The following is a 7064-nucleotide window of genomic DNA, read 5'->3' as shown; positions in this document are numbered from 1 at the left end:
ACGATGCAGAGCTACATTCACAAATGGTATTTAAAATGTTACTTTGCCAAAAACAAGCCTTATGTCAACCTTATTCACAGTCAATTTCTCTGGGCTCTGGGCTTGGAGTCTGTTAGCAAAAAGCCCAAACACCAGGCTCTGGGATTGTTTGAGATCAGTATGTGTCCTTGGCAAAGGTCATTTACACCTCTGTGATGTCAGCATTGATGCTAAAATGTACACCTGCTGCCTCTTGCTCAGGAACATCCAATGAAAAACAAAAGCAGAACTGTTTTTCTGCACACACACACAACAATGGCACGACTGAGGAAAAAGATGGTTTAGGCTACGCTTGCAATCATGATTGGTCCCTGACAGCGTGCATGAGGAATTTTGAAAAATATGAAAAGATGACATACATTTAGATATGTTTCCAGGAAGAATGGCTTAAAAAAAACACCTGAAATGCTCAAAACTTAATGATGAAATAAAAGTCAAAACACTTTGTATTACAATTTTTAAGATCAGCATTTATTAAAACATTACGAATCACTAAGTTGTCAAGTGTGAGTCCAAGAACTGAAATGTATTTGTATTCCTTTGACCATTCAGGGCACACCGAGCCAATTCTGTTTGATGTTAAAGCGGAATTCGACTGATTTTCAGCATCATAGTGTGATTTCACGTTTTGGGAAGGTTTATTCCATTATCACCTGAGCTTTCGTTTAAAAATACCCTCTGAACCCTGAGGCTTCCCAGGCAAACCTTAAAGCATCCACTAAAACCTTCTACCTCTCTGTCTTTGAAGAAACCATAAACATCAAATAAAGAAACAGTCAAAAGAGTTGTAATAAGTATAGTAATTCTATAATATAACACATATTAATATATCCTCCTGCTATCCTGTGAATGGAAAAATGAAAAACATTTTAGTTTTACCCCTCCTTGAACCGCCACCTTACTGTGGTGGAGGGGTTTGTGTGCCCGAGTGATCCTAGGAGCTATGTTGTCGGGGGCACTTTCGCCCCTGGTAGGGACTCCCATGGCAAACAGGTCCTGGGAGACGGGCCAGACTAAGAGCGGTTCACAAAGCCTACCATGGATAAAACTAAATCAAGGACCGTTACGTCGCCTGGATCGGCGTCACCGGGGCCCCGCCCTGGAGCCAGGCCTGGGGTCGGGGCTCGTAGGCGAGCGCCTGGTGGCCGGGTCTTTGCCCGTGGGACCCGGCCGGGCTCAGCCCGAAACGGCGACGCGGGTCCGCCTTCCAGTAGGCCCACCACCCGCAGGAAGGACCATGGCAGGCCGGTGCATTGTGGGCTGGGTAGCAGTCGTGGCGGGGTGCCTCGACGACCCAATCCCTGGACATCAACCCTCACAGTGGGGACATGGAATGTCACCTCGCTGGGGGGGAAGGAGCCGGAGCTTGTGCGTGAGGTTGAGAGATACCGGCTAGAGATAGTCGGGCTCACCTCCACACATAGCTTGGGCTCTGGAACCCAGCTCCTTGAAGGGGGCTGGACCCTCCACTACTCTGGAGTTGCCCAGGGTGAGAGGCGGCGGGCTGGTGTGGGCTTGGTTATAGCCCCCCAGCTCAGCCGCCATGTGTTGGAGTTCACCCCGGTGAACGAGAGGGTCGCTTCCCTGCGCCTTCGGGTCGGGGATAGGTCTCTCACTGTTGTTTGTGCCTACGGGCCGAACAGCAGTGGGGAGTAGCCGGCCTTCTTGGAGTCCCTGGGAGGAGTACTTGATAGTGCTCCAACTGGGGACTCCATTGTTCTACTGGGGGACTTCAACGCTCACGTGGGCAACGACAGTGATACCTGGAGAGGCGTGATTGGGAGGAACGGCCTCCCCGATCTGAACCCGAGTGGTGTTTTGTTGTTGGACTTCTGTGCGAGTCACAGTTTGTCCATCACGAACACCATGTTCAGGCATAAGGGTGTCCATCAGTGCACGTGGCACCAGGACACCCTAGGCCGGAGGTCAATGATCGACTTTGTTGTCATTTCATCTGACCTTCGGCCGCATGTCTTGGACACTCGGGTGAAGAGAGGGGCTGAGCTGTCAACTGATCACCACCTGGTGGTGAGTTGGATGCGCTGGCGGAGGAGGAGGTTGGACAGACCGGGCAGACCCAAACGGATTGTGAGGGTCTGTTGGGAACGTCTGGCTGAGCCCTCTGTCAGGGACATCTTCAACTCCCACCTCCGGGAGAGCTTCTCTCGGATCCCGGGGGAGGCGGGGGACATTGAGTCCGAGTGGACCATGTTCTCTGCCTCCATTGCCAACGCGGCGGCTCGGAGCTGCGGACGCAAGGTCTCCGGTGCCTGTCGTGGCGGCAATCCTAGAACCCGGTGGTGGACACCGGAAGTACAGGATGCCGTCAGACTGAAGAAGGAGTCCTACCGGGCTATGTTGGCCGGTGGGACTCATGACGCAGTAGACAGGTACCGGCAGGCCAAGCGGGCCGCGGCTCGGGCAGTCTTGGAGGCAAAAACTCGGGTCTGGGAGGAGTTCGGGGAGGCCATGGAGGAGGACTTTCGGTCGGCCTCGAGGAAATTCTGGAGGACCGTTCGGCGCCTCAGAAGGGGGAAGCAGTACTCTGCCGGCACCATTTATGGTGCTGGTGGGGAGCTGTTGACCTCGACTGGGGACATTGTCGGACGGTGGAAGGAATACTTTGAGGATCTCCTTAACCCGACTGACATGCCTTCCACTGAGGAAGCAGAGGGTTGGGGCTCGGAGGCGTGCTCATCCATCACCCAAGCCGAGGTCACCGAGGTGGTTCGTAAGCTCCTCGGTGGCCGGGCACCGGGGGTGGATGAGATTCGCCCTGAGTACCTCAAGTCTCTGGATGTCGTAGGGCTGTCTTGGTTGACACGCCTCTGCGACATTGCATGGAGGAAGGGGACAGTACCGCTGGGGTGGCAAACCGGGGTGGTGGTCCCTCTGTTTAAAAAGGGGGACCGGAGAGTGTGTTCCAACTACAGGGGGATCACACTTCTCAGCCTCCCGGGGAAAGTCTACGCCAGGGTACTGGAGAGGAGATTACGGCCGATAGTCGAACCTCGGATTCAGGAGGAACAATGCGGTTTTCGTCCCGGTCGTGGAACACTGGACCAGCTCTATACCCTCCGCAGGGTGCTCGAGGGTTCATGGGAATTTGCCCAACCAGTCTACATGTGTTTTGTGGATCTGGAGAAGGCATTTGACCGTGTCCCTCGTGCCATTCTGTGGGGGGTGCTGAGTGAGTATGGAGTCCGGGGCCCTCTACTAAGGGCTGTCCGGTCTCTGTACGATCGAAGCAGGAGTCTGGTTCGCATTGCCGGCAGTAAGTCAGACTTGTTCCCGGTGCATGTTGGACTCCGGCAGGGCTGCCCTTTGTCACCGGTCCTGTTCATAATTTTTATGGACAGGATTTCTAGGCGCAGCCAGGGGCCGGAGGGGATCCGGTTTGGGAACCTCAGGATTTCATCTCTGCTTTTTGCAGATGATGTTGTCCTGTTGGCTTCATCAGACCGGGACCTCCAGCATGTGCTGGGGCGGTTTGCGGCCGAGTGCGACGCGGCAGGGATGAGAATCAGCACCTCCAAGACCGAGGCCATGGTTCTCGACCGGAAAAGGGTGGCGTGCCTTCTCCGGGTGGGTGGAGAAGTCCTGCCTCAGGTGGAGGAGTTCAAGTATCTCGGGATCTTGTTCACGAGTGAGGGAACAATGGAGCGTGAGATTGACAGGCGGATCGGTGCAGCGTCCGCAGAAATGCGGTCGATGTACTGGACCGTCGTGGTAAAGAGGGAGCTGAGTCGAAAGGCGAAGCTCTCGTTTTACCGGTCAATCTACGCCCCTACCCTCACCTATGGTCATGAACTTTGGGTAGTGACCGAAAGGACAAGATCGCGGATACAAGCGGCCGAGATGAGTTTCCTCCGCAGGGTGGCTGGACGCTCCCTTAGAGATAGGGTGAGGAGTTCGGTCACCCAGGAGGAGCTCGGAGTCGAGCCGCTACTCCTCCACATTGAGAGGAGTCAGCTGAGGTGGCTTGGGCATCTGTACCGGATGCCTCCTGGACGCCTCCCTAGGGAGGTGTTCCAGGCATGTCCCACCGGGAGGAGACCCCGGGGAAGACCCAGGACACGCTGGAGAGACTATGTCTCTCGGCTGGCCTGGGAACGCCTCGGACTCCCCCCGGAAGAGCTGGAGGAGGTGTCTGGGGTGAGGGAAGTCTGGCTGCTGCCCCCGCGACCCGGTAACGGATGAAGCGGGAGAAGATGATGATGATTTTAGTTTTATTTGTTGTACCTGGATAAAGTGAATAAGGCGCTATGGAAATAATTTAAGATGAGATCACATCACTGGAATCTTCTGTCCATTTGACCTGCTCCAGTTTTCATTGAAATGCAGAATTGCAAAACTTTTCTTCAGTTTCACATCTGGACAATTATCTCTCTTGCAAACTTGTTTACCACATTAAATGGAGGAGGGGAGAAAGCACAAAATCAATTGAGCTATTGTGTACGTACGAGCAGTTGAAGTGTGTGGCAGCGGGCGGTAATGGTCAGAAATCCAGTGGGAGCAAGCAGGAGCAGGATTAATAAAATATTCCTGAGTAGTATTCTTCTTCAAAGTGGTAGGTGTGTCGTGTTGGCCAACTGACACAAGGTTCTTAACCACCCTTTGTAATTTCAGGTTGTAAGCCAACAAAATAGGAAAAATGCCAAACTGTATTGACACATTTTAAATGTGTCTGATCTGGCAGCCCAAACATTCAAATGTCTCTTTAGTGCACATTAACGCCAGTCTCCTTGCCAAGTTTGTAACATGACATTACAAAAAAATCTCAATCTTTATTGCCTACATAATGGAACATATCTCAAAAACACTGTCTGTAAAGCATAATCCCTGATGCTGCTGGTAAAGTTTTGTTGCTGTTTGACTCGCTGCTTAAACGAGACCTCATTGCTGTTGGCTCTCGGGTCAATACTGTGAACAGGCCTCACGCAGGACCATCTGGCCTCTGCCGTGAAAGCGGACGGCAGCTGAAACAGTCATGTGACAATATGACATGGATCCCTGCCCACACAAGCCCCAGCAGGCCAGGAAAATGCCACTCCAAGTGTACACAGTCTTTTCTTGGAGTAGGTGGCAGGGCACTGGGAAATAGGAAGTAGCTCCTTGTCTGTGTGTGCTTTTATAAGATAAACATCCATAGGAGAGTTTGCAGGTGGCTTTCCTGTAATACACTATTTTTCTTATTGCACATTAAGTCGACGCCGTGTTTCTGTATATGTTCATGTTACACTGTGGTGAGAAGTGATTTGTTTACAGGATCTGGAGCGGGAAGACACTTTTTTCTTGAGCCTGGGAGACTAACAATTTGACATTTGCACACCATGTGTGACCGAAAGCAGTAAAGCTAAGGAGGCTGCAGCAGCAGCGTCACTCCCTGTTTTATGACGACTGGAATTGCATGTCTTATATTGATTTTTTTAAAAAACGTTGTTTTGCAGGACTCCAACAAGGCCTGTGGGAATGGAGCTGCATTTTATTGAATCCACCAGTGAAGCTGCAATTAGACTTTTTTGAATAAAATAAAGCCCAGCAGTGGAAGCGTATTTGCAAACGGAAGAATGAATACTATTTACTCACTGATGCCCCCACTGAAAATGTGTCCATCATGTTGCTAGATTTAATGTATATAAAAGCTTAAACTCTTGTGAGCAGCAATGGACTTTGCAGCTCAAAAACTGTAAGACGTGTCCTTGTTGATAGCAGTAAGTCAGTTATGCGATGGATTTAAGTGTGTGTGCAGCCATCATGCTGGCAGAAGGCCCAATTTGTTTCAGAGTTGGGAAATGTCATTTCATGGTGGTATCATAAGTTAACCTGCTCATGCTGAAAGCCACTGCAGGGATGCATTTACAACTAAGCTAAACCTGAGCTAAGCAATTAAATCAATCACTTGTGGGAAGAGTTTCAAAAGGAAGAGTATGAATAAAGTATGCTAGAGCTGTGGAGCAAGTCAGTGGTGGCAAAAAAACTACCTCTTTGGTGAATGAATGCCTTGCTCAAGGGCACTTCAGCTTTAAATAATTATGGAACAGGATTATATACTGGTGTCCTGCCTCCTTAACCCCTTAATACCTGACATATGAAATAATAATGCGCAAAAAATGTGTTTATTATATATTCAAATTGAAAACACTGCCCCAATTTTGTCTTAAACTATTTTGTTATTAAGTATTGAGAATTGAGTCTTTATTTGGGAATTTTATAACTGTAGTAAATATTCTTTTTTATTGTTTTGATAATGGGGTGGTTCAGAGGTCTCATAAATGAATATAATACTTCAGGCAGTAAGGGGTTAAACTTCTGGTTGGGGGAGCAAAACTAATGACAAATAAATAAAAAGCAACAATTATTTTGTCTGTTTCGTCCCCATAGACCTCCCTGAGCTAACTCCCTGAGACCTCCCTGAGCTAAGCTTGGTACAACAATATTGGATCAAATCAACCTATGCCTGAAATCAGGATATGAGCTGCAGGTTTTTATAGTTGCAGTAATAAAGCCTTAAAACACCCTCTCTTAGCAAATTATAGACCAATTTCCAACCTTCTATTTAGAACTAAAATTCTGTAAAATGTAGTTGCAAGCCAGTTACTGTTGACCACCTGTATAGAAATGATCTATTTGAAGTTTTTCAGTCAGGGTTCAGAATGCATCATCGTACAGAAACAGCACTGGTTTGAGTCACAAATTACTTTCTTGGTATCTACAGTATCTGACAGATTCCAGTCAATTCATGTTAATGAGGTTTCTTCTGCACAGACTGAGACTAGCGTCTTCTGCAATGTGCCACAGGGTTCAGTGCTCGGGCCAATATTGGTCATTTTATACATGCAGACCTTGGTAAAGATTACTGTATATAGAACCACAGCTTCAATTTTCATTGCTATGCTATGATGATACGCAGCTCTATTTGTCTATGAAGTCAGATGAAACAGAACCATTAGCCAAACTTCAGGTGTGTCTTAAATACATCAAGGACTGGATGTCCACTAACTTTTTGCTTTTAAATTCTGATA

The sequence above is a fragment of the Cololabis saira genome, chromosome 12, assembly GCF_033807715.1.
Source record: "Cololabis saira isolate AMF1-May2022 chromosome 12, fColSai1.1, whole genome shotgun sequence".
Classification (NCBI taxonomy): domain Eukaryota; kingdom Metazoa; phylum Chordata; class Actinopteri; order Beloniformes; family Belonidae; genus Cololabis; species Cololabis saira.
This window is presented reverse-complemented; position numbering follows the sequence as displayed.